This window comes from Equus quagga, chromosome 5, assembly GCF_021613505.1.
Source record: "Equus quagga isolate Etosha38 chromosome 5, UCLA_HA_Equagga_1.0, whole genome shotgun sequence".
Lineage (NCBI taxonomy): Eukaryota > Metazoa > Chordata > Mammalia > Perissodactyla > Equidae > Equus > Equus quagga.
In genome coordinates, this window is record NC_060271.1 from 121,381,617 (window position 1) to 121,409,564 (window position 27,948).

The following is a 27,948-nucleotide window of genomic DNA, read 5'->3' on the forward strand; positions in this document are numbered from 1 at the left end:
TTATGAACAGATCAACCAAGAGAAATAAGTTAGCACAATCATTTGAATTGGTTGTCTTCGTACTGGGCAGGGCTGACTTCTCTCTTTTTTTTAAGCTTTATTGAGGTATAACTGATATACCAAAAATTGCGCGTGTTTAATGTATACATTTTGATGAGTTTGGACATTAGCATAGATGTGATAACTATCACCACGATCAAGGTACTAAACATATCCATCATGTCCAACAATTTCCTTGTGGTCTTTTGCATGTGTGTGTGTGTGCACGCGCACCTGTGTGGGTGTTAAGACTACTTAACGTGAAATCTATCTTTAACATATTTTTAAGTGCACAATGCCATGTTGTTAACTATATACACTGTGTTGTACCGCAGACCTCTAGAACTTATTCATCTTGCATACTTTTTTAAAGCTACTTTGCAAATGTAAAACATGCCAGAAAATGTCCTGTATTGCCATGGATGATGCAACTATTTTTAGGTCGACCTTGGCAAATCACACAAGGATCAATATCGTTAAAGGGAAAACTCGACTCCATACTTTCTTCTGTCTTGTGTTGCTTCCCACTCACACTTGTTGACATCTTCTTGGCTGCTATAAATGATACAATTAGAAGTTGATGGCTGAGAATGGTGCTCACTTTCTTGGGATGGGAAGGCATCTGTCATTTTTATCATCATTTTCTTCAAAATATGACTCTGGAATCATTTACTGTAGTTTTTGGTTTTGTGGAGTGTTTTTACAATCAGGAACATCAAAGCCCTCTTCTACTTGTGTTGAGTTTTCTAGATTGGCTTTCTCAGATATCTTCCTTTTATCTTCAGAAAGCCCATTCTCACCAGCACCCAACATCTGTTGCAATGAGCTGGAAGGGAAGGATTCATTTCATTTCATAAAGTGCACCTCCAATAGTTAGCTAAGGAAATTTCAGTATCTTCTTCAAATGACCCTATATCACTCTCCCCTTCCTGAAATGCAGTAACTCCATACACCTCATCATCTTTCTCTGAGAGTTTTTGTTCTTCTGCACTAAGGCTTTTCTGAATCTAGACTAAACTTAAAATTCTACGGTGAATTAATCTGAAACCAAATCCTGATTCTGCCACCTGAGTGTTCACTTACACCGGCATCAAGATTGGGATTTGATGGAGTCTCTGTGGATTTCTTGCTACAGCTTCTTTCACAATGTATCTCCCTTATTACACACAAAATGAGGCTTTTATCAAAGAAAGGGAAGTACTATGAGACTTCTGTTGCTTTCTTTGTCATTCACCAGGTAATTCATCTGAATTTTCTTTGAGTCAAAAGTCATCTCTTCTTCCTCTGAATTCCCAAAACACTCTTAATCCAAGGCTTCTGGGGCACTCAAGAACACTGGGTCCTGAGAAGGAGACTCCTGGCAGCAAAAGGGGCAGACCCTTGGTCAGAGGCATTAGGGCTGCCCCTTGGGCACAGCTTCTCCCTCCATCCTCCTTCCAGTCACGCAGGCTGCATGGGCCCCAAGAGGAGCCCAGCTTGCTGAGGTCCCCTAGCTGCCTCACTGAGTGTTTGCATGTGCGCTCCCGGACCCCACCACCCCACCAATCCCCCACCTTTCATTTTCAAAATTGTCCAGATTTGAACACAAATTCTCTTTTCATACCATGTAAAGGTCATCGAAAATTACAAAGCTGAGGAGTGGCCCGGGCAGAGTACTCAAAGGATTATCCAAGTGGATGCAGAATTCATGGCTCAACAATGAGGGAAAAATCGAGGGCTTGAGTAGGAACATTCATAAATGAGTGCATATTAGTAAAACATAACATAATTAGATGAAAGCTACAAACTCAAGTTTAAGTCTTCACACGCTCTAGACGGCAAGCCAGTGCAATATCCGGAGACCTGACGTGCCGCAAGCATCTACTGTTCACAATGGTGAATGATTCTATGTGATGCTACTCAGATTTAATTACCTTCAAAGGTCCAAGTTTGATTTCTTCCAAAATTTAGCATCTATTGCAAGCGTAATATGTTAAAAGTTTGAGCTGGAGAATAGAGCCATTACAAAATAAAAGTAATCAGCAAGCTCTTATAGATCTCCTAATGCAATGATTCACACAGAATTTCACACAAAACTCTCATTAATGCTAATGAAATTGGATAAGTTATAGGCTGAAACTCTCCCATACATTGTTACAGGGAACCTGATTTTCTCTCCACTAATCTTCTCTGGATGAAAAATAAGAAAGCAGGCTTCACAATTTAGATTTCGTTTTTAAAGTAGATGGCACAAATTCAGAGTCATTGCAGTGGGGTAATCAAAAGCCACATTAGAACATTAACTAGCTTATTTTGACCATTCAAACCATCTTTCACTCGGATGGATACCAGTTGGCCAGAGTCTCGAGAAGTCAGTCTTGTTTGCAGGTCTAAAAGTAACCCATTAAGTCCATTCAATCTTGCTTCTCTGAGATTCTAGAAAAAGGAATGGTGTAATATGCAAGGAAACTAGCTGGGAAGAGAGATTCCTGATTGCCTTAGTATGAATTGGACAGTTCAATCACTAATTTAATTAGCCACCTAGGGAAGGAAAGATCATGAAACGTTGATTTAGAAAGAACATAAGATCATTCAAAGAATTGTACAAGTGATAGTACAGGTATAATTATGTTTCTGGGGCAGAAGTGTATTTTTTGTATGTGGTTCAGAGGAAAGTAGCAACTTTCACTAGCATGTCAGTGTTTTTGCTTGATAATAATCATTATAATAATATCAACTTGGTTGTTACAATTCCTGACCAGTGCCAAATAAATTGTCTATTCATCTTCTCATTTACTTCCTAGAATACAGGTAGGGCTGTGATTACTGTCTTATTTTGCAATTGACAAAGTGAGGCTCGATTTAGTAAGTTACTTCATAGATGAAAAGTGATAGGCCCTCAAAACCGTATTATATCAAACAAATTGTAAATAAAAATAACTATGCTGATTTTGATAATGAGAATGATGTCACAGAAAGGAAGAATTGTTAAAATCTCATTTAGGCTGAGCTTCTCCCTTTCTATGGCTGATGCCATTGAGCCTTAAAATGGGAATTTTCTAAAAATCATCACCCAGGATCTAAATGTCAGAAGAGTTCTAGTGTCTTGTCTTTCAGTTACTGGTATTTAGAAAGTGTCTTAGATAGGAATAGATCCCCAAATATCAAAATATGTCTTTGATTAAATTATGCATGAACACATAAACAGTTGTTGTTATGTGCTGCTCGATGAAAAGTATCTGCTGCTTCTTATTTTGACTAACGCCCAAATTACATTGACTTTAAGCATCAGCAGACACATTTGGCTAATTATATGGCTTTAAACAAATAAAATTTGTTAATTTGTTAGACATTATGAGTCTGTGCCACTACACATGGCATTTTAAAAATAACTAACCTAAAATCCACAATTACAGTTGGAGATGTCTCAGTAATTGTAGAACAATAAAGTGAAAATCAATAAGCAAATATTAGACCTGAACAACACTATCAACGAGCTTGACCTAACTGGCATCTGAAAGACACATGACAGAAACCCCAAAGCAGCAGACCGCACATTATTTTTTTCAAGTGCACACACACTATTCACCAAGATAGGCCATATTCTGTAACACCAAAGTTCTCGAATTAAATTGCCTAACATATATCCTCAGACCACAAGGCAATGAAACTGGAAATTAATAAGAAATAGTTGGAAAACTCCAAAATATTTGGAAATATAAAAACACACTTCTCAATAAACCCTGTGTCAAAGAAGAAAATAAAAGGGAAGTTAGGAAATATTTTGAATTAAATGAAAGCTAAAACACAACATATCAACATTTACGTGATACAGCCTTAGTAGTGCTTAGAAAAAATTTATAGCATTAGGAAAAAAATGAAATATTTCAAATCAGTCTTTGGCGATTCAACCTAAGAAACTAGAAAAAGAAGAGCAAATTAAATTCAAAACAGAAAGAAAGAAAATAATAAAGAGCAGAAATCAGTGAAACTGAAAATATGAAAGAAATAGAAAAAGTTAATAAAACCAAAACTAGTCATTTGAAAAAGATCAATAATAAAATTGGTAAAACTCTAGCCAGACTGATTAAGAGAAAAAGAGAGAAGACACAAATTACCAAAATCAAAACCGGATGAGGGAACATCAGCTCAGATCCCGTAGACATTAAAAGTATAAAGGAGCTTTAGGAACAACATTATCACTATAAATTTGATAACAGGTTAAATGAACAAATTCTTCGAGAGAAATAGCTAAAAGGGTGAATTTTACTGTATATATTATATTTCAATAATCCTTACTAAAAAAAAAAGAGAGAGAGACATTTATCTACTCAGGAAAGGAAACAAAATGTACCACCACTATAACTAAGACCAATGAGTTTTTAAATAATATTGCTGTTGCTCAATTTTTTTTTTTGTTTTTATACCTCAGCCTATCATTTGGACAACATGTAGATTATACAGTGGTACTTAGAGTTTAGTCTCCTAATATCTGAAAAGTACACATTTATTTCCATGCTTTCCCCCCATTCTTCTTCTGGAACAGATCTTGTATTTAAGACATTTCTCTTCCACTTTTAGATAGTTTCAAGAACAAGAGAAGCATTTGGATACAAGAAATAAAGCTAAGAGTCATTTTCCCTTCCTAGGATGTGGTGAGCACACTTACATTTTTTTGTCCTCCTTAATTTGAACCTTAGGAATTTGATTAAATTGCATTGAAGCTATCATCTACATGGACTGATGTTTTTTTGGGGGTTGGAATTGTCTCATTACTTTTTTGCAGCTCGTCATAGTTGTGGGCTTTGTATGCTGACAGTCAATCACTAGTATAAAATAAAAGTGCTTTCTAACATGAGCATTAAGTATTCATTTACTTATTAATACTCCAATAGATCCAGGAAGAGAAAAAAATAGATCAAGATAGTCTTTACTAGTAGGAAAGATAATAATAACATGATAGTCATAATTTGTCAAACACTTATATGTGGCAGTGTGTTAAGCAATTTCATTCGTTACTTAAATTAATTCTCATAACATCATTAAGACATGGGAATAATTCTCATTGTACCACACGGATCTGATACTAAAGACTAAGAAATATTCTGCCAAATAAATTAGCAAAAATTAAGGGGGAAAAAATCACCAGTATTGGCAGTGGGTGTTGAGAAATGTAAGCATTTAAACTTGTATTGTAGGTGGGAGATTAAATTGCTGAAAACTATTTTATTAAGTAATGTATACTATGTATCGAGTCATAAAGATGTCATATTTTGTTAGTGTATGTGAGCCTAGGAACATACTGTAAAGAAATAATCCAGGCAACAGGTAAAAACAGAAACAAAAACCTGGATTAATGATATTAATTTGAGCAGTAGCCATAATATTATTTTATTTAATGATATTTAATAATATTTCATATTTAACAATATTTATTTACCAATTTACAATCTTTAACAATGGGTAATATTTAACAATAATTGTTAAAGTGTAGCTATATGACTTTATATTAAATGATACATGCTATAAACATATATGTATATATACACACACGTGATTGCATAATAAAATAAATTCAGCTCTATTTCTACATGTCCTTTGATTAAAACTATGTTCAGAGCATGATGCATAGACTAGATTGCAGTTGGCCAAAAATTTCATTTCTAGCATTTCCCACTGCTTAGGTTATGTTCCTGTAACGCTGAATTGCTTATACTCCCCCAGATGAAGCTGTGGCATGTACCTTGATTAATGCATTTCTTTTTCCTAGAATGACTTTCCTATCCTTCCTGTCTTGAGTTAGCCCAACTTATCCTTTAAGATCAAACTCAGGAATTAGCTTTCCTGAGAATCTTTCTCTGCCCCCTTTTCATGAACATGTAAGGTTCCCCCTAATCATTCTATCCTAGAGTCTGACACATTATTCTAAAATGGTCTCTTTGTAGGAGGCTGCCACCTCCCCTGGGACCCCTTGCAAACTCCAAGGCTGTTCCATTTCTTCTTTATATTTCCAGGATCTGGCAAGTTCTGGGGGTGAAGCAGCATCATAAGCTTCTCAAAAACTGAACCAATATGATCTGAAGTGTAAGCAGTGTTGATGCTAAGAAAGTATAATTACATTAAGTTTGTATGGTTCCCTTTTTTTCAATTTCTTATAGTTTTATGCTGTGGTTATATTCTTTTTATAATGATCAAAATATATGCATTCAAACAGAATAAAATATGAAGCCAATACATATTAACTATCTATAATTGTATCAATAACACCCTTCAACCAGTAAATTTTAGAAATATCCAGAGAAATAATTATTATATATTTCATGACAAACTTTAAAGGCTTATTTGAAATCTGGGGTCAAAATCAAAGAAAACATATGTAAAAAAGCAATGGCGCACGTCCATAGAAGTCAACTCTATACGCCATTGAAAAGTGGATTAAAACATGAAAACTGCAAATAATGTCGCTAAAACCTAAACTATAAGTATCATTACAAAACCTAGTCTATAGAGCTGAGAAGAAACTCCCTCAGCTGCTAAGGAAAGATAGGTATCCTAAGAAAATTATAACAAAAGGAGGAAATAATACAGGATGACATTATACTGTACATAGATATTCCAAATATTTAGCTAGGAAGATGCCCTTTCATGATCACGTAATTTGTGAGAATCCTGCCCCCACCATAGACGTACAACACTATTTTGAATCCCCGTGGTTGTTGTGATTTCTGGAAAGTAGGGGAGCAATGACAGTTAGGAAGTTATTTTAAATTTCTTGAAGAAACTTACTTGATCAAGCTTCTTAGATTTACTGCACATTAACAGAGACAGGCAAGTAGCTATTTGCTGGCATGAGTGCAGACCTGATTCAGTGAGTATATATCAACAAGTTGATTGTTGGGTATTGAAACACGGATAAAACGGATTCTGTTGAACTCATGCAGGAATACTGAGCTTCTCTTATGTGGTATTTCTCTTTCAAAATACCAACAATAGGTTACCATCTGACACATTAAAAGTTCTGGAGACCAAAAAGTTTGTTTAAAAAGCAGTGCTGTGACACGCTACGTAAAGGAATCTCTAAGAAGAGAGAACTGAAAAATAAGCTGGAAAAAAAAAATCACAGAACAAAAGGAAATAACTAAGTTAAAGCACAGACATGATAAGTAAGCATAGGAGAGAACATCTTTGATCCTAAACACATATCCAGAAACCATCAAAGGCAAATGTTACAGGTAAAAGCAATAAAAAGGATTACCTCAAGAGAGAGAAGGAAAAGGCACGTATTTAGATGCACTGTTAGAAAAGAAAACAAAACCAGGCAAGCAGTGAAAGATCTGAAAATTGAAAGGGAAAATCAAATCAGTGGCTTTTCTGCCTCATCCATCTGCCGACACCCAGACAGCGCACTTTGGAGTCCAATAAAGTGAAAACGAGATTGGGCAACTTCAGCAGAAACACATCCTCTCCATTTTTAAAATAATGAAAACAGTAACAGAGGCATGACTAGGAACCAAATGGAAGAAACACCCGAGAAATTGCACAAGGGACAGTCCGAGAGGCAGTGAAAGGAAGTTTATTCATTGGAATGAAATTCAGCATGGATGGGCCAGGCTACATGGATCAATGGCCTGGAAGAAATGGATTGAGAAAAATGTGAATCGGGGAATGATCACATTTGGTCAAGCAAGAAAAAGGGTTCTGGGCTGCTTGGGAAGAGCTGGATCTAGTTTTTGAAGTGACATAAAGAGACTGTTTAAATCCCCAATCATGGTACTCAGAGTCTGCACCATCTGCCCAAAGGATTCCTCCCACAGCACCTCCTCCTCTTCTCCTTGGCATGGCCCCTCTGTTCTTGTCACAACTGCCCCTGAGAATAAACCCAGACCTGCGTCATCTGGACCATGCCTTCTTGCCAGCCTCTCTCCTTTCATTCTCCCTGGAGTTTACTAAGCTCTGGCCAACCATTAGTTCCACCAAAACTTGAAGCTCATCCATCACATCCATGTTTTTATACATGTTATTCCAAATGGAAAAAGTTGTCTCCAGTTCCTCTCATTCAGATAACACCTTATCAGAGAGATTTTCCCTGACTGCCTTCCCTCCCCTTCACTATTGCATCACACTTTTCGTTAGCTCATAAAATTTATCAACATTTGAAATAAGCATGTATAATTATTTGGTTACTTGTTTGTTTTTTATGAATGCTCACAAGAATATGAACTCCAAGAAAGCAGAAATCTGATGTATTCACCACTCAATCCTAAGCAAGTGGAAGAGTGACTGCTATATGGTGAGAGTTCAACAAATGTTTCTTTAACTAAGGAATTGGTTGGCAGTAGAAGATTGATCATCCTAGCTTTGATGCAAAATAATAATAATAATAACGTGTTACTGACTGATGCGATGAAGAGCCCCAAGGCATTCTCCAGTCTCTTATTCCTCTGTCACAGCTAAGGCAGACAAAGCCTTGTGCAAAACCAAAGGACCAAAGCAGCATGGGTTATTGAGCTGTTGCGTGGTGATCAAGTGCCTTGGAGAGTCCTCCAGATTTTCAGTAAACTTTACCTAAGTGGGGTGGGAGTGGTGGTAAAATATTTTCGTTGTATTAAATCAATGAAATTAGGGATTTTTTTGTTGTTTTTATCTCAGTGTATTCTAACATCTATGTGCAGGAAAGAATGAATTCATCAGGTCTGAGTTGCTTAAAACTTGCACATTCCCAGAAGAACATATTTTCTTGACTGGGCCCTTGGTGGGCTACTGGGAGTTGAGTGCTTGGAATGTTCCAACTGATAAGAGTGTTTTGCATGGCTGGAGCTTTGAAGGAAACTATACCAGTTTGTTCAAATAGCTTATGCAAACAAAGGTGGACATCTGCTTATTTTTTGGCAGTCTGTAGTTTTGGTAACTGCAGTCAGTCATGAAGGCATTGTGTACTTGCCTGATCAACCCTCAATAAAAACCCCAGATTCTTAGGCTCAAGCAAACTTCCTTGGTAGACAACATTTCACACATGTTGCCACAGTTTATAGCGGGAAGAATTGAGTGTGTCTTGGGTGTCTCCACTGGGAGACAACTTTTGGAAACTTGCTCCTAGTTTCCTCTAAACTTCCTGATGCACCATTTGCTGATTTTGCTTTGTATCTTTTCGCTGTGATAAGCCATAACCATGAATATAATGCCTTTCAAGTTCTATGAATCCTTTTAGTGAATCACTAAACCTCGGAATGACCTTGAGGACCACCAAGACACTCCCCTAACGAATAGAGAAAATTAGTACCCGAAGTGGGGTGCTATCATAACAAAAACCTAAGATATGTGATGTTGCTGTTATAGGTGCCTGGAAATATGGTGATTTATATTACAAAATGGCAGAAGATTTGTCATATATCATAGAGTGGTAAAACTCTTGCCTGAAGTAATTTGAGAGTTAGATCATATAAATGATGAACTTGTCCTGTCGACCTGAGAGTCTAGAGAAAAAGGTTGGAAAATAGAATTTTATTAGTGTGTTTTGAATGAAATTGACCGTATTTTATAGGACAATTCAAGAAAGTGATGAGCTCAGGACAGAATTGGCTATGGAATGGAATGGTGTGATTACAAACATTTCAGGTTTTCCAATATTAGTAAAGCTGACTGCTTTTGATCCCAAACTATAAAAGATGACTATAATAAAGACTTTGAAAGTCAAAAGCCTATAAAAACTCAGTTGAGCAACAATGATTAAATTAAAGACCTTCTCACCTTCTGCTAATACTTTTCAACAGACTTAAGTGCCTTAAAACAAAAATCGGATTAAGGGTCGATGCCCAACAAGTTAATATCAACATTTAAAATATCTTGAAAAAAAGATCAGATTATGGTGTAGCCTTTTCATCTACTATTCAAAGTAGACTCTGTAAGTTGATAAAGAAAAGTAAGGAGGAAAAAAATAAATAAAATCAGAGATTGCGTTGCTAAAGAAACTTGGAGCCAAGACTGGAAAAGCTTGTGATTCTTTGAGACTTAAAAATGACCTTTATGTTTGTTGAAAGTATTATGTTCAGCTACTCCAAGAATCATTTCTAACAATTCCTGAAACAACCCCTTTAATTTGAGAGTTTAAAGACAATAGAAATAAAGGAAACATTACAGATTGGTTTCAGACAGAGCAGCGTTTGAGTCCAAGTTCCATTATGGGCTAGCTGTGGAACACTGGGCAATTTAAAGAGGAATAATTATAATGCCATTTCAAAAGGCCATTGTGAGGATTGAATGGGTGCGATTGCTTAGTATAATTTGTATCAAATAGAAAGCATCCAATAAATGTTAACCTTCACTGTCAGAATGATCCTTGGGCCCCCATGCTTCTACAGGCAGGTAGTGGGGAGTCCAAGAGGAGCCACATCCAGATCTGATGGAGAAACTATTACTGCACAACACCTAAACATTAGAGCTATTGTCGGATGAGATTGGGGAGGTTTTCCTTGGCAAAAGATTGTACATTTTGCAAGAGGATTAAATTTAATATATTAGAACTGGCAGAACAAATTGTAGCAGAATTTACCAATGCTCATCAGTATCCAGTTCTCCTTTCCTGCCTCGACTTACAGACACTGCACTTCCCAACCTACTTGCAGTTAGATGAGGCTGTGTGACTGGTTCTCGCTAATAAAATGCATCACTTTCAAGCAGAGGTAGTGAAAATACCCTGAGAAGTTTCCAATTTCATTATCTTACTACTGCAGCTATTATCAAGGAGTCCTAGTGTTGTGATGGCCAAGTCCAAAAAGTGCAGCTGGATGGAAGAGAGCTCCACCGAGAGGTTCCTAGACCAAGGGTGAACTTTTTATAAACAAAACATTAGCACTCGCATGTGAAGCCCGAAAGATTTGTGGTTATATGTTAAAGCAGCATAACTTAGGTCATGCTGACTGAAACAGTGAGCACTGCTAAACATTGGTGACATGAAATTCTTTTCAGTATTTCTAAGGATGAATTGGAATCTTTTCCTCAGTGAGGCTATATGCTGATTGTTGTCAATTTGTGCCCTCAAGGGCCAGTGTGGCTGCAGCACGTTAAACATAGAAAGGGTAATGCAAGAGAAGTACTAAATTTAGGAAGGCTAGATGATAAACAACTTTTTAAGTCATGACAATGAGTGTGGATATTTTCTTTAAAGCAATAGAAAGACATTGGAAAATATTAAGCAGAAAAGCGACATGTGATACAGATTTTATAAATATTCTGGGCTATGCAAAGTTCAAAATGGAAACAGGGATAACAGTTTTAGTGGCTATGTGGTTCTTCAAGAAAAAAATGATATGGTTTAAACTAGAGTGGTCATCGTGCAGTTTGAAAGGTGAGGATGGACTCCAGATATATTTTTGCAGTTAGAGGCAACAAGACTTGCTCATCGTGTAAGGGAATGCACCAGAAACTTATTTCTCTAGAAGGAAATACAATTTTTGAGAAAGTCAAGAGATTATACAAGCTTCTCTGTATTTGCAAAGCTAGAAATTTGCAAAGATCTTGGGATTTATCCCTTGTAAATGTCAAGGGTTTTATGATATCTGCGTATTGTAGAAAGCTTGAAAAATACAGATGTACCCAAATGTCACTGAGAAGTGGGTATGAATTGCTTCTATGCTGCAATTACATTTCTTCTAAGCACTTCCAATTCCATCTCCTACAACATTCTCCTCCCCAACACGAGCAGGAACATAGACCCCCAAGACCTACCATCCAACACACCCGTTATCTCTAGGAAAACCCAGGGGGCTGCTTCTCACGTCTCTCCAAAGCTTTCTCTAGCTCTTCATCCTCTCTTGTTTTGCCCCCAAATTCTCAAATTACAGCCCTTCCCCACATACACACACACAACAGCTACTTCAGAGAGTCTCAGGGCTGGTGCTTCTATAAATTTCATCAGGTGAGCACTATTATCCGGGACAAGATATTTCAAAATGGTAGTTTAAAATTTTCGTATGAGAAATCTGTTTTTTCACCTTTTGCCACTTATATCTTGTCCAAACCCTCTTAAAAAAAATCCAGTCGTAATTGGGCCCTCACCACTCTATTCATATCTTAGCATCTGAAGTCTGGATTATAATTTTTCCTTCATTTCTATTTTTACTACAATAATCAGGCCCACCATCATCTCTTCTGGGACTTCTGAAACAGCCTCCTAACAGATTTCCTCCCATCCAATCTTGTTTACAGCTAATTAGCACTCTACAATGCAGCCGGAATAAACCCACTAATGTGCTGACGTGACCACCTCTACCCCCAACTACCTCCAGTAAAATCTTGAAATCTTTCAATGTCTTCTCACTGCCCTGCAGATAGATCCCAAGTTTCTTCATATGCTTCTAGAATGTTTAGGACTTGCCACTGCCTCCTTCTAAAGCCTCATCTTTTTATTCTTTCGCCATAAAGCATGCACTACGTAGTCCAATCAATCTGAATACCGTTCAGTTCTTCAAACATGTCAGGGGTCTCTCATTTCAGGGCCTTCACATGTCCTGATATTTCTTTCTGGAAGTGTATTCCTTACACCTCTTTAAGATGTGAGCCTCAACAGCTCTTCCTCTATAAGTCTGGATTTCTTCCTAAACCAGATTCTGTGTTCTTGATATGTAGTCTCCAAACACCTTGCACTGCCCCATTATGCCATTCATCACATTTGCTCTATTATTGATGTTTTATCATCTATAGATGCCACTTGACTGCATGAGGACTGGGCATCTCCCTTGCCCAGCACATAGTAGGCCCTTGGAAAAGGCTTGTTGACCTATTATTGTGTTGCTAGCTTCTTGTGCCCAGATTCCTCACTTGCTATTCAAATACAAGCCAATAAGTAACTAACTGTATGTGTTTTATGGGGTGGGCAAAATTATCTGCCTCAGAGACTAGTGGAGTGTGAGTTCCCTCACCAAATTTCTCTACCGCGCTGGAAAGTATATGGAGAAAATCAAATCATTAAAAATGGAAAAAAAACCCTAATATCTAATTAATGTATTTCTTCCTAGTCTCCTATACATGCCTGGTAGATAACAGATTGAAAGTGTAGTTAATTGGAGAGATCAAAAGATGCAGAGCTAGACGAATGGATAAATGATAGTTATATTTGAAACCATACTGAGTGTGATTGTGCATATAGTGTGTTTGTTGATTTTTGTTTTTTGGAGTTATTTTACATGTTTTGATTTTCTTAACATTATCCGCTGAACTTTTTTCCATTTAATTAAAAATTGTTCCTAATGCTCACATGATATTCAAATATATGATGCACATTATTTACTTAGCCTTCACATTCAATAACACATACATTATTTCCATTTTTTTTCTCATTATAAATAATCCCCTAGCAAACATTTCTGTCAAAATCTTTCTATGAATCTGGTTGTAATATTAATCTTTCACACTTCTGTGCTTCTTTGCTCCGGTCCCTGGCCTTCCTATGGGAACTTAGAAATCTTTTGGTGCGACTACACTGAGGCCCATTTTCATAAGCCAACCCTCCTCTTTGCCAATTCTTCTGAACAACCTTTTCCAGCTTGGTGTGGCAGCGACGAGCTATTGAGTTTGAAGACATCAACACAGTGGAACTGGATGAGCTTGAAGAGTCACTTAGATGTTTTCAGTCTCGAGTTCTTCATTCTGATAATAATCACCCTACTGTCTGTACTACTGCTGCATAGGTTTTTGTTTATTATTATTATTATTATTTGCCTCTGTGTTCTATGGACCATTAAGGGAGTAAGTAAGTGCATTTTAACTAATAGTATTGTGTGTGTGTGTATGAAAAAGTGTTGATGTTTTATTTTATTTGAAATGGTTTTCATGCCCTTTGTAGCACTTGGATTAAGTTCAGATGCTTGATTTATACACTGTGTGTTTGGATCACATCCAGGGCCTGAGGCTTGGCATGTAAGGTTCTTCTCAATTTCCAAGTTACAGCTACAAACTCACTTTGTGTGTGTGTGTGTGTGTGTGTTTTTTTTTTTCTCCTGTACCAGATGTACCTACCTTCCCAGGTTTAGCAAAATTTCAAGGTCTTTTCAGAATTTCAAGGTCCTTTCAGCACAAGGGGTCTCTCTACAAGCTCCTTCCTCTACTTGGAATGTCATCTACCATTCCTTCTCTCCCACTGGCAAATTGATGCAAATCAAGGATTGAAAGGTATTGGCAAGTCATTTCCCAACAAGGTTTTAAAAGACACTGTGTGTGTATACATGTGTGTCTGTATGCGGAGGGTATAATATAATATTATAACACGTGATTTTTCAGAGTGTGTAGGTGAGTGAGCATGCATACAAATGTGTATCTACATGTGTGTGTTTGTTTGTGAGTGTGCAGGGAAATATATTGAAGATTAAAAATAGAATGTGCTTTTTCCCAGAGTTTCTCTATGACAAAGTTTTTGGGTAGTGAATTTCTAGTTAATGGAAAAGTAAGGACAGGACTGTGGTCCTCCTTAGGCTTTTACTCAGAAGGCAAACAGGTGATGAGTTAGCTGATGGCTACCACACCTGCGCTGCCTGGTGCTGTGTGAAGCTGGCAGCTTCCTATCAGGAGATGACCTCACACAGCAAGGTGCAGATGCTTCACTCTCTTAGTTATAACAGGACGTTGGAGAGGGAGAACAGACACGCATTGTTGTAAGGAAAATTAACAACCAGCGTCTGGAAGAGAAAGAATTGAAAATGACAGGCCAGTTTTAAGAGGCCTTTTGTGAGGGCTTACATTTTTCACCTAGAAATGGACACAATTACTGAAAATTAGAAATGAAGCTGGGCTTTATACAATGAAATTTAATACAATGAAATGAGATAATTTCACGGCCAAAACAAGTGGGCTTACATTGAAAGGAAAGCCATTAAAATATACCTAAGCAGTAAGTTAATGGGGGAGAAATTCAATTTGAAAATGAGAGAACGTTTTCAGATAGAAAGGGCAGGCAGTGGAACAGTGTGCTTAATGAGGTACAGTAGATATATTCAAGTTTAATCTAGATAATTTTAGATAATTACAGAAAAAGCTTAGGCTAGGATTTTTTTCTACTTTCCCCCCACTCTTTGATGCCAAGTATGTGACTGGACCAGAAAAAAAAAAAAAAGCACTATCATTGTATTATCTATTGTTTTGTAGAAAGCCTATTTGCAAAAAACAAAAGTTCGTGGAGTTTTTCTCTGGGTGGCTAGATGTCAGCCCCATGAAAGAGCTGCATTGTTGTCAAATGATGCTCAGATGAAGGGCATTCAGCATTTTCATTGCTCCTGACCCCTCCACTTCCGTTCAAAGAATAAGCTCACCTTGGTGGTGGTTATTCCTTCTCTCTCTTCACCTCACAGATTGTAAGTCTGTACTAGGAAGTAATGTGCTGGCGAATGGCCACTCTGCTCGTCAAAGGCTGCTTCCAAGGTTGTGATGGGATTTCACAGGGATAAAACCTTCCCAAATTTATGTTACTACGTTTGTAGTGGTGTTTGCACTCATTGGTGCATCCTTCTCATTATTTTCCTCAAGTCCTTATCGAGGTTTTGCATTTTGCTGCAGATATTGGTGAATATTCATTACTTCTCTAACAGCTTCTAAGATTTTATTTCCCTTCACGGCTAGGACCATACTGATTAATCGGGGCTTTGGGACATGCATGACACAGCTATAGTGTGTAGAAAAACAGAAAGGAGTGTTGCACAGGAGGGAGGTGGTCTTGACATCCTGGGACGCACTGTCATCAGGCAGGCTCAGGAGGGCATCTCGTAGCTTCGATGGCTCAGACTTACTGTTTTGCTCATGACTACTAATATTTCTATCAAGGGCTCCATGCACTAGGTTACCTGGGTCCTACTAAGAAGAGCCTTATCAGCTTGTGTGCCAGACTATTCTAATCCGTAGAGAAAGTTTAGTGAAATGTTTAAGGATGCAGATTTAGGAGATATATAAACCTGGCTTCAAGTTCCTATTTAGCCACTTATTTACTGAGTGTTCATGGACTAGTTGCCTTATTTCTCCCTAAGACTTAGTTTCCTTATCTTTTAAAACAGATATAATAACCTTATCCAATTCTCAAGTTGTTAGGAGGAATAAATGAAAGAAGATATGGGTTGCTTTTAAGTCCAGACCACAAACCACTTTAATTTTAAGTGATAATTAATATGTAGATAAATTTTAACTGTGACTGTGGTAATAAATACAGTGGTAGCTCTTACTACTACCATTATAATTATTATCGTTTCAGGTCAGAAATATTTAGGGAAGTTACTATCATACATTTAAGTTTAATATAGCTCTAAAATGTGTATGTGGTATGTAATCAACTTATCTAGGAAGATAATTCAACAGCTCAAGGCTACTATCTCAGAGAGCATAAATTTTACCTTTCTAAATGTGGTATAGACTCAATCCCTGGATGTGGCTACTGAAATGATAAACCCCACATCTGATAAGCCCACTGATGTTAAGGCACACATTCGAGAAAACAGCAGAGATGAAAACCAACTGGAAGTGACTCTTGAGGCCCTGAAACTAACCTATGTACCCAGTGAAGACCCCCGGGCAGACCATGTGAATGTCTTGATCCCCTCAATAATTTCTCAGATGAAAACGAAGCCAGCATTTTTAATATAACATGGAAGAGTGATTAACAGTACCAAACCAGTTCTTATATCTATATTAACAGTTGAGGCTATGCTGTTCCTTCAGTGTGATAAGCTCTTATTCTAGTTCTTCAGCGTTACAGATATAGTGTCTCTGTAATGATTTTTCTTTCAGTGCCTGCCTTTTATTTCTGGAAACACACTAAAAGCTGCTTGAATCTCAGCAATTACATAACATACCTGCTAGTCAAAATAAAGAAAGTAGCTACAAAGGTCAGTTTATATAAATCCCATACCATACCTTTGATCCAGAAAAAAAAAGCAATGTCCATATGCTCAGTATAGTTGATCTCGTGATTGCTTATTTGCTTGCAAAGAGAGATCTTACTCAACAATGGGCAGCATAAAGTAGATTAAAGTTGCTTTTGTCTAAGTTCACCCCATGGGCAGCTTCAGGAGCAGCAGATGTCTGCAGTTGGTTCCAGCAGGTAAAAGAATGAGTTTCTCTCTTAATGGACCAAGAAAATTCAGAAGAGAATCCAAGAGAAGCAAGAAGACTTTGCTCTGGGCCAAGCTACCAGGACAGCAGGACTGGATGGCCATGAACCCTCCTGTTACATTTGTACTTTCTTGTCTTATATTTTTATGAAGTAAGGCCCAAATGCATTTTCTTTGACACAAGGACGACACAGACAACTTAATGTGAAAATGCCTTCCATTGGTCAAAAGCCTTTCCTTGAAGAGCATGTCTAAGTGTGCTTGCAAGTTTTAAAAGTGAAGCAGTTCCCCTACCCCCACCCCCGCTCCAGCCTCATATTTTCATCTACGTAGTAGAATCCCCACTAGTATGACACTCTGGGCCATTCTTTGGCCCCTCCATAACTCATCCCCCATGAGGAGAAGGGGAGCTTTCCTTTTCAGTGAGTTTGGGAAGAGGAGATTGAACATGTATGGTCCACCTGTTTTTGTTTTTCTATCTGTTGGAAGTTGGCAATTGCTCTAGTCTGTCATAGGGTTTACTTCGTGGATCCTGCTCCCTTCAGTGGCGAGGCCTGTGGGTAGAGTAGTGTCCCCTCACATCCCGACATCTGATTCATCGAGCGGTGAGCCTTAAGAATTGTGAAGTCTAAGGTCACCTGTGGAGAAATTGTGAGGAAGCTGTCACACGGTGTCTTATCTTCATGGTTTTCTTTAAAACTTGTTAATACCTTGTTTAGAATAACTTCTGTGCACTTAGTAACTTCTGTTTTGTTTCTCAGCTAGGTCTGTAGGTCATGAAGTGATTTCTTATAAAGCTTTGAGGTTATTACTACTATCTTTCACCAGGGCCGAAGCAAGAGCAAGTAGAAAATGGCATGTCTTATTTTATTTTTTCTACTAACGTACCCTTAAAATTACACTTTTCATCAGTCGATAATTATGCATGTGAATACTGGAAATTCAAATAGCAGTCCTAGCTCCTGAAATATGATAGATTTTAGTAATGAACAGACAAATAGAAATGGAGGCCCCTGCCAGATTTGAGTATATCACATTCACACGGATAGAGTTAGAGGAGAGCTGATCACAAATACTTGAACCACCTCTTCAATTATTATTATTCAAGAAAGCTTATACCTGGAGTGACTTAATCTTGAGAATTAGCCTGGTATGCAAGCAGTATCTGGGTATAGGAAGTGGCAGAGAAATTGAAGAATGATTCAAATGAATATGAGATGGTATTTTAAGAAAAGTCTATCTTTGAAAATGACTGAGGCAGATCTGGGGGAATCAAGCTGAAGGAGAAAAGGTATATACTTCAAAGAAATTCAAGGTTTCAGAGGCCAAGATTCAAAAGAAATGGCTAAAAAATGTATGTAGGACCCAATATACCAAGATTTAAGTACTTTTAAGTTTTTGGCTGGACCAGGGAGAGAGAGTTTTTGATAATCAGGCCAGAAAAAGTGATCAGTGCCTGAGAAACCTTGAGAAACAGAAGAATATAGGGAAGAGCACAGAGATAAGATTGAAATAATTCCCCTGGATCGAGTTAGGACTCAGGAAACTATTGAGAAATGCCGTCTCACAGCTACAGATAGAGTATATCCTGAGAGCTAATACAAAATTGCTTCCTTGAAGATTGTGATAATTATAATAACAGCTTATATACTCTTTGAACAAATGTAATAGGGGAAGGCTAGGCGTCCCAGCGTAAAATGCTCGAATTACTGCTGAGTGAGTTTCAAGGTAAATTGATTATTATAAGCAGAGACACAGCTATTAACTGTTCTCTAAAGGATATGTTGTGGAAATTTTATAAAATAAGAAATCTAAGGCAAGATAAAGGATAAATGACATGAACAAGGGGGAAATAGCCAGATCTCAATGGGTAGAATCCAGACCTCGGCTAAATTTGGGACTGGATGAAGAACAGCTCCTAGATAGGATTACCTTACTCAGGAGAACACATTTTGACAGAACCAGAAATGAAAGGCTACACATTTCTGGATATAGAGGATCCCAGTAGGGTCTGAGGCATATATTATAAAGAAAAATGTAAAAGACCATTCAACAGAGAAAATTAAGCACAGCTGTTTCCCCAACAATCTAAACAATGAACACAAGAGGGACTCCAAGGAATATTGTGGGGGCAACATTGAAGTTGGAAGAACAGACAGAATTAGGTTGATAGATGGTTAGGGATATCAGGAAGTTGAAAACACCCAAATATGACTGAATGAGGTCAAGCACTATTTGGAGAGCAAATAACTGGAGTTGTCCAAATTATAAATCAATGTATTTTGCCAGTAGGATTGCCTGTCATCAATACAAACACCCCACTGTCAGGAGAAAGCAGCATCGGTAGAAATGTTTTAGACTCAAAGTGTAGAAAGAATGCTTGATAATGGAAAAAGCAGGCACTTAGATGCTCTGAAGATTAGCAGGACCAATGATAGGGAGGCCCATGACTCTCCATTCTGGTACTTTGCTAGGGCCAGAGTATGGGCAACAAAAAGAATCCTTAGAAGTTAACTTCTGACTCCGTCTTCAATTAGTGGGATCACATCTACCTTCCTGGGGAATGAGAACGTGGAACATGCTTTTCTTCCTTTCCTTTCTCTTTTTTATTCTCTTCCTCCTCCTTTCCTCATTCCTTTTCCCTCCTTTGCATATCTCTTTCTAAAGAAACATAGAAATATGTGACTTCTTGTTTTGGGGAAGAAATATAGTAATATAAGATGGGGTAACAGGAGATTTTAGTTTATTTTAACATTTTATTCTTCAGGTTGACTAGAAAATTGCAGATTTTAATTTATTTTCTTTGGCTTTGTATATAATTTTATTCTGAAAAACCTGACAATGGAAAGTGATTTGTATTCAAATTGGACTATAACTTTATTGGAATTTACATCAATCTTGATTTATCTATTTGATCCCATTTCAGAATCTCCGATAGACTGTTTTAGACAAAGTGGCTTGAAATCATCTGGGATAGAACGTTGTAAAATCCTAGCCTTAGGTGTAGTACAGATCTAGAATAGACTTGATAAATGTGCTGTTGTAATCTATTTTAGACTTTCTATTTATTTATTCGTTGGTGAAGAAGATTGGCCCTGAGCTAACATCTGTTGTCAATCCTCCTCTTTTTGCTTGAGGAAGATTGGTTCTGAGCTGTGCCAATCTTCTTCTATTTTGTATGTGGGTTGCCACCACAGCATGACTTGATGAGCAGTGTGTAGGTCTGCGCCCGGGATCCAAACCCGTGAACCCTGGGCTGCCCAAGCAGAGTGTGTGAACTTAACCACTATGCCACCAAGCCAGCCCCTATTTTAGAACTTTTGGTAGCAAAATCTATATTATTTAGTGGTATTCCCAGGAAGACAATCAAGGAAAGTAATTCTTATTGAGAAAGTGGCCTTGCGAGGATGGAGCAGTAATGTTGATCTCCTTCATGATGGAAGAATAGCCACACTCTTGGGTGACCATAAACTTAGTGGCTAAGCCCAGTGAACTAAGAGCCAGAAAGGCATGGAGTATTTAGGGGAGGATACCTCCTCCCAAATGATATTTTCTTATATGGAGTTAAAGACCCATTTTGTAGCAATTCTTGCCCCCTCCCCTTTACTATTCCCATGCAGAAGTGGAGTAAGTCATATTATGGGAAGTCTGAGAGAACTGGATACAGGTAGGCAGCCCCCATTATCCTCTTACTGAGGGACATGTTGACCGGAGAAGACACAGAGCTGTACACAGAGCACAGGGAAAGCTGAGACCTTTTCATGAAGGTGGACATGCTGGTGCAGTTCTTGGGAAAAGTTCAATTTAGAGAATTGTCAATACCAAGAAGTTATAGAAAGGTCAAGTTCTCCTTGAAGAGCATCTCTGCCCATGTTGGCGCCATATGATGAACTCTGCCTAATCAACAAAGAGATGTCTAGTGAGAAAGCAGTGGGGACCGTACGATGTAGGTGCAAAACTGTGCCACTAATTTCATAGCTTCAAAGGCAAGACTAAAATCAGGAACTGATTCAAACAGAATCACAGATGGCTTCTCAATGCCAGGTCAGGCATTTAAAAATCTTTGAAATGATCCAATAAATGATGACTGAGGCTATATCCATTTAAAGTGCTGAGTGTAATGGTGGGCATGTTAAATATATAGTTGAGTAATTTCAAGTATTCTATCTAAAAAGAAATCTGGAGATCCTAGAAACATAGTCCATCCTTAAGGAGTCCCACATATAGAAAATAGACCCAGAGAGAAGACCAGGGTCCCCTAACTTGCATATTCGGGCAATGTGAGACTGCCACCAGAAGTTTCATTCTGGAAACTTATGAGGCTCTAGTCATAGAAAATGAGTAGAAATAATTTGTTGGAACCACCACTGTTTTCAGAGGAAAATGATTTTAATGTACTTACAAGTTGTCATTTCACCATGTCAAGGAGAGGTACAATCTACAGAAAACCGTTTGCTTATTCCAAGTATTGTCTGGATTAGCACCAAGACAAAGTAAATTATATTTGCATGATTTTAAGTTACTAACTAATCAATAAAATAGAATTAGTCATCTTTACAAATTTTAAAAAGCCGTTAAACAACCCAATGCAGTTATATAGAAGTTTGACTTTTAATATACAAAGTATATTTATTTTAATTGTTTAATTCAGTAACCACCATACATATTTTACAAATGTTTCCATAATTTAAAAATAATACGTCAGCTTGTATTTAATAGATAAATAAATTACCACAACAGCTTGTACTTAATAAATAAGTAAACTTCCACATTGAAGTCAACGTGAGAAAATTGAAATATTTGATTCCATAACTAATAAGTTCACCAATTTTCTTTAGTAACTTATTCAAAAACTGACAACAAAAGATTAACTTGCAAGTTGTTTTTTTCAATCCCTAAAGGAATCCAAAGTTTATAATTAATGAGTCTAAAGAAATAAAGCTTGTTTTTTTTTGTATCAGTAGATGTGTGAGGCATTAAAACATGAACAATCAATCATTTAATTTATCATGTTTCTCACATTATGTTTCCTGGATCACTGGTATGAGATCTTTTAACTCAATTTTTAACAAATGTGTTTTGAATGATGCACAGAATAAATCTCAGTATTTATAGAGGAATATGTGTCAATGTCATAACTTCCTCATCCGTGTCCGATTATTCTCCATTTTTAACAATATTCAATTCATTTTATTAAAAAGAAATCATTTCCAGGAGGGGTAAGAACTGTGTTCAGCAAACTTGATGGTTGGGTGTGTTATCTTTCATATTCGCATTTTGTTATTAACAACCAATTCATCCCTACACATACAATTCACAGATTAATAAGTGAAAAAGCTTTCATTAATAATTAATGACATTTTCTTTATTTGCTGAAGACTGAAATTCAATGAGCTGAGAACTTTTCTTAATCTTTTTAAATAATATTTATCAAAATTCTGAGTTTCATTATACTGTACTCCTATGATATTTTATGGCTATGTATGTCTTATAGTCAAAATATTTTGAATAAGTTAATCAAATTTATCCAACTTGTATTGTCTCCACTTTGACAAAACAGTGTAGGATATAGAAAAGGAAAATATGTGGGATTCTTTTTCTCCTTAGGGATTTCTTCAAGTAGTATGTCCTGATTTACTACGTTCCTTCTATTAATTTGTATGTTCAACAACTATTATTGAGCTCTGACCGTGTGCCAGCATCATTCCAGAACCTGAAGATTGAGTGGTGTTGAAAACATTGCTTTTGCCCAGTTTGCCCTTAAAATGCAGAAGATTGATAGGAAATAAGCAGTAGATAGATGATTTAGTTTGAAATAACATCAGAATAATGTTCTTTAAAATGAAATATATCTGAAATTAAATTTCTTTGTATAGTTTTCGTGTTTGTATATTCTGAATGCAGACCTGAAGAATGAATCAAAACCTGTTCTTCTCAGTAGTAAAGCAATGGAAATAATTATTTCACTTCCCAAAAGAACCTCAGAGGAGGAAAAGTTTTGTAAGCTCCCTGAAGACAAAGGCCACATTTATCTGGTTCATCAAGTATTTTGCAAACACAATAAATAATTTTAGTATACAAAGGAAAAAATAAATACTGTTTTGTGGTGTAAAACATCACGTTGTTGCATATTTACATAAAAATCTGTGCAAATGGATATTTTAATGCCTCCTGGCATTCCTAATACAATTCCCTTGCCCATTCACTTCCCTACTATGCTGGAAAATACCATTTCATTTTCTCTCTCCTAAAACCTCATAACCCTTTTCCCCTTTCTCCATGTATAACAGATGTCTCACTGAGAAAAGAAAAGGGATTAGGAATGACATTTCAGTAGCTTCTATTATTACACCTGACTACCTATCTACAGCTGTGCTCCAATGACAGCACTTCTCTGGTGTTATCATAAATGAATGACTTCTGGTCCTAACAGAAGTTCCTCAACTTGCACATGAGATTCCGTGACTTTTGCCCATTGTAGGATATTGCTTCAGTGTCTGCTTTCTTTTGTACGTTAAATTTTCTCTCTCTGCCTTATCTCTCCCATCGGCATGCACATATCCTATTGTCTCTATACTGCTTCCCTCTCTTGCTATTGCCTTTTCTTTCCTTTCTCTTAGAGCAAACCCTTCAAAAGTGTTATCTGTATCCACTATTACTGATTTCTTCCTTCTCTATGTTGAACCCACTTCATTGAGTATTTCACCTCCACCCGACTCCTGAAAATTTTTTTTCTAGGTCACTAATGATCTCCACATTTCTAAATCAATAGTCAATTATCCATCCTTACCTGGCTGGATACTCTGTCTTACTTGGCCTATCAACAGCATTTAACAGTTGATTACTGTCTCTTCCTAGAAACATTGTTTCTCTAGTGGATTTTCAGGTTACCACAATCTTCTGCTTTCCCTTGTACCTCACTACCACTCCTCTGTCTCCTTGGTTGGTTCTTCCTCAACTCCATAAACTTTTAAACTCCAGCGGTCAGTCTTACTGACTCGCTTCATTCTCTATATTCACTGCCTTGATAATTACTTCCAGTTACATAATTTTGAATACCTTTACTTTGTTGATGACTCTCAAGGATATTTGCCCAGCCTGGACCTTATCCCTGAACTCTGGACTTGTATACACAACTGCCTACTTTACATTGCCACTTGGATTCATAACCGACATTACAAATTAACGTGGTAAGAAACTGAATTTCTGAACCATCTCCACCTCCATGAAAAATAAAGGCTCTTCTACAGCTTTCCTACACTAAGTGATGACAACCTCATCCATCCATTTGTTCAGACCAGACCTTGGAATTATTCTTCACTCTACCATTCTCTTCCTCACCACATATACTCCAACAGCAAATTTATTATCTTTCCGCAAAACACATCCAGAATTTGACTACCATTCATCACCCCGACTGCCCACCCTGGCCAAGCTACCATCATCTTTCACTTGATAATGCCAAACCATTTGCCACTGTAGTACATTTATACCAGCAATGTGTTCTACATTCTCATCACATTTGGTATTGTCACTCTTTTGTAGTAGATACGCAGTGACATTTTATTTTGATTTAATTTGCATCTGCCTGATTACTAATAATTCTTCACACGTTTTCATATTAGGCATTTGGATATCTTCTTTTGTAGAGTTCCTGTTTAAACTTCTTGCCTACATTTCAAGGGGATACTTTTTCTTATTGATTTGAAGACATTTTTATATATTCTGGATATAAAACCTTTGCCGATTACATGAGTTGTAAATATCTCCTACTCAGCAGCTTGATTTTTTGGCCTCCTAATTGTAGCTTTTAATAAAGGTTAAGTTTTTACTTTTGGTAGTCAAATTTATCAGTCTTTCCTTTACGGGTAGTGGTTTTAAATTTCTTTCATTTTATTTTTCTACCTCAAGGTCATGAAGATCTTTTCCTATATTATCTTCTGAAAGTTGTGACTTTCACATACAGATATACAGTCTCCCAGAATTTGATTTTGTGTGTACTATGCCAAAAGAGCCAAATGACTTCTTTTGTTTTCCATGTGGATATCCAATCTCCCTTTGGAAAAATAGTTCTTTTTCCCACTAATCTTCAGAATCATCTCTAAAACAAATTGAAGGTCCTAATAGGGTGATTTTCTCATTGGGTTATTGGTTCCATTCTACTAAATGATGATGAAAGGTCTTCTAAAGCAGATGAAAACCTCAGAAGTCATAAAGAAAATGTTGGTAAATCTGACTTGATATTAGTAAAATAGGTAAATTTTTAAAGTCTTGGCCTGATATAAAATCAGAGTCAACAGATAAGCAACAAAGTGAGGAAATATGCATACAATATTTAAGCTATAGCATATTCTATGAATCAGTATGAAAATAATGAGCCACGCAATTGTAAAATAGAGAGAGGAAAACAGGGTTAGAGAGTTCACCAGGAAATCAATGAAAATGGCTCGTGAACATATGAATACTTTTATTTTTCCCATAGTTAAAATATAAAATTTAAGACAACAATTAAATGCAATTTTTTTTCCTATCAGAATGGCAAAGGTTATTTATATATTAGAATATTCTGTTGTTGAGGATGAATGAAAACTGGCTCTTTCATGTTCTATTCCTGGGACTAGACATACGTAATACCTTTTAAAGTGCACATCTCTGCTGACCTAGTTATGGCACTTGTGCCTGTGCTCATCAACTCATTTTATCCTCACAAAGCCCTGTGAAGCCAGCACTATTATCATTCCATTATTATTATTCCACTTTACATACTTACTTATGAGGAAACCAAAACAAATATAGGTAAAGTGGCTTCCTCCAGATCAAAACCAGTAAAAAAAAAATAAAAAAAGCAAAAAAAAAGAGCTAAAATTTGATTCGAGGTAGTCTGACTCCAGGATCTTAACCAAATTTTTTTTTTTTAAGATTTTTATTTTTTCCTTTTTCTCCCCAAAGCCCCCCAGTACATAGCTGTATATTCTTCGTTGTGGGTCCTTCTAGTTGTGGCATGTAGGACGCTGCCTCAGCGTGGTTTGATGAGCAGCACCATGTCCGCGCCCAGAATTCGAACCAACGAAACACTGGGCTGCCTGCAGTGGAGTGCGCAAACTTAACCACTCGGCCACGGGGCCAGCCCCTTAACCCAGTTTTATTGCCTCTCTGTGAATATGTGAGGGTGTTCATTGCAGTGGCTTTATCAATACAGTATTAGATGTGACATAAATACCACACAGTATAGAATATTTTTGAAAGTACCTTCAAGCCATGGAATACAAAACAGCCATTACGAAAAAAATGCTGCAAATCTATAAGTACTGATTACAAGACACATAAGAACCTGGTGATGCTGATTAACTCTGTGGTCCATCCTGGAAATCTGGAGTCAAAGGCAGATTTATTTTTCATTGTACTACACTCTTGCATGTTTTGAGGTTTTTAACATTAGGTATTTGATGCCATTTTTTTTTTTTCAAGAAATAAGCAGTATAGTAATCCCAAACCTGTCCTAGTAATGAGAAAATGTGATAAAAACAGATGATCAGCTCTGTCCGGACCATGTCCACCCTAAGGCCTGCACTAGACATGCATGCTTTGTAAAGAAAGCTTTCCATTCATCTTTGCCCGCCATCAATGTAGAATCCTAGGAACGGTGCCTAGAGCAAATCTGGTATCAGAAGCAGGCTGTGGCTTAGCTCTTCACTTAGTTATTAAGAGGAAAATAGAAATGTGATTGTATCCATGACGTTGGGAGGCAATTTGCGGAGGTGGCCCAAAGCTGTGGCGCTTCCTGCCGGGCTCTATCACTCCTTCCAAGAACCCTAATAGTTCATTCCTCAGAAGAAATGTCAAGCTGCTCATGCTGTCAACAGAGCAGATGCTCTGCTGACGTCTTTGGGGAACAGTGTCAAGTGACTAGAAAATGGATGCCAAAGATAAAATAAAATCCTTACCCGCATCACTACATTCCACGTTCCCCTTGACGCGGTGTTCGGCCATCTACCCCAGGCCGCAGTGGTGGTGGCAGCCCCAGCTGGGGGAGACTCAACCAGACGCTCACTGGAACGCCAGAAGACTGAGCTTTCTCTCTGCATCTTTCACAAGATGTTCTTTGGAATCATGAAGAAGAATGTGTCTATTTAATTTGCTTTACTTGGTGAAAGTTTCCCCTCTTACAAGACGACTTTTACTTGGGAGGTATCCTCTTTCTAGCGACATACGCCTTAAAAATATTGTCTTTTTTTTTCAGTTTATTCTAATATTTACATATTTTGTTCATAAAAAGCTTTTACTAAGACACACCATAAGCAATAAAGATACAGAAATGTAATTCTTTTTCCTGTGCTTTCTTAGGCATTGCTTTATTTGAAATTAAAACACACACAGATACACACACACACACACACACACACACACACACCCCCACCCACACACTCCAGGCTTTTCAGCTCTGTTTTATAGAGGACGAAAGTGAAATGAGTCCAATAACTTGTCCAAAGTGACACAGCTAATTGGAGATGGAGGTGGGTCTAGCACTCTGGGCTGTGTGTTTTCCCTCATATTAAGAGCAGTGCTGTGTTATCTGTGATTGTTGTCTTCATCCTCAGTAGACAGTATAGCTTAGGTTTAAAAATTCTAAAAACTAAAGTTATTAATGTAGTGCTATCTTACTGCAGAGGATTTGGAGAATTCTGGACAAGAGGAGGATAACGAGGAGGAAGTAGGAAGGGAAAAGAAAATAAAAGTAGAAAGATAAAGAATTTTGACATTTGTTTGCTAAATATTCTTATTTTTTTGGATTATGAATTATATTTTTATTTCATTTCCACATTAGAAGTGTGCTTAATTTTACGAG

The 27,948-nt window shown here is 37.2% G+C and overlaps 1 pseudogene; it reads right to left on the minus strand.

The window, feature by feature from the left end:
* LOC124239696 (E3 ubiquitin-protein ligase Mdm2-like) lies at positions 1-27,187 on the minus strand (annotated as a pseudogene).
* Positions 27,188-27,948: the final 761 nt, after the last annotated feature.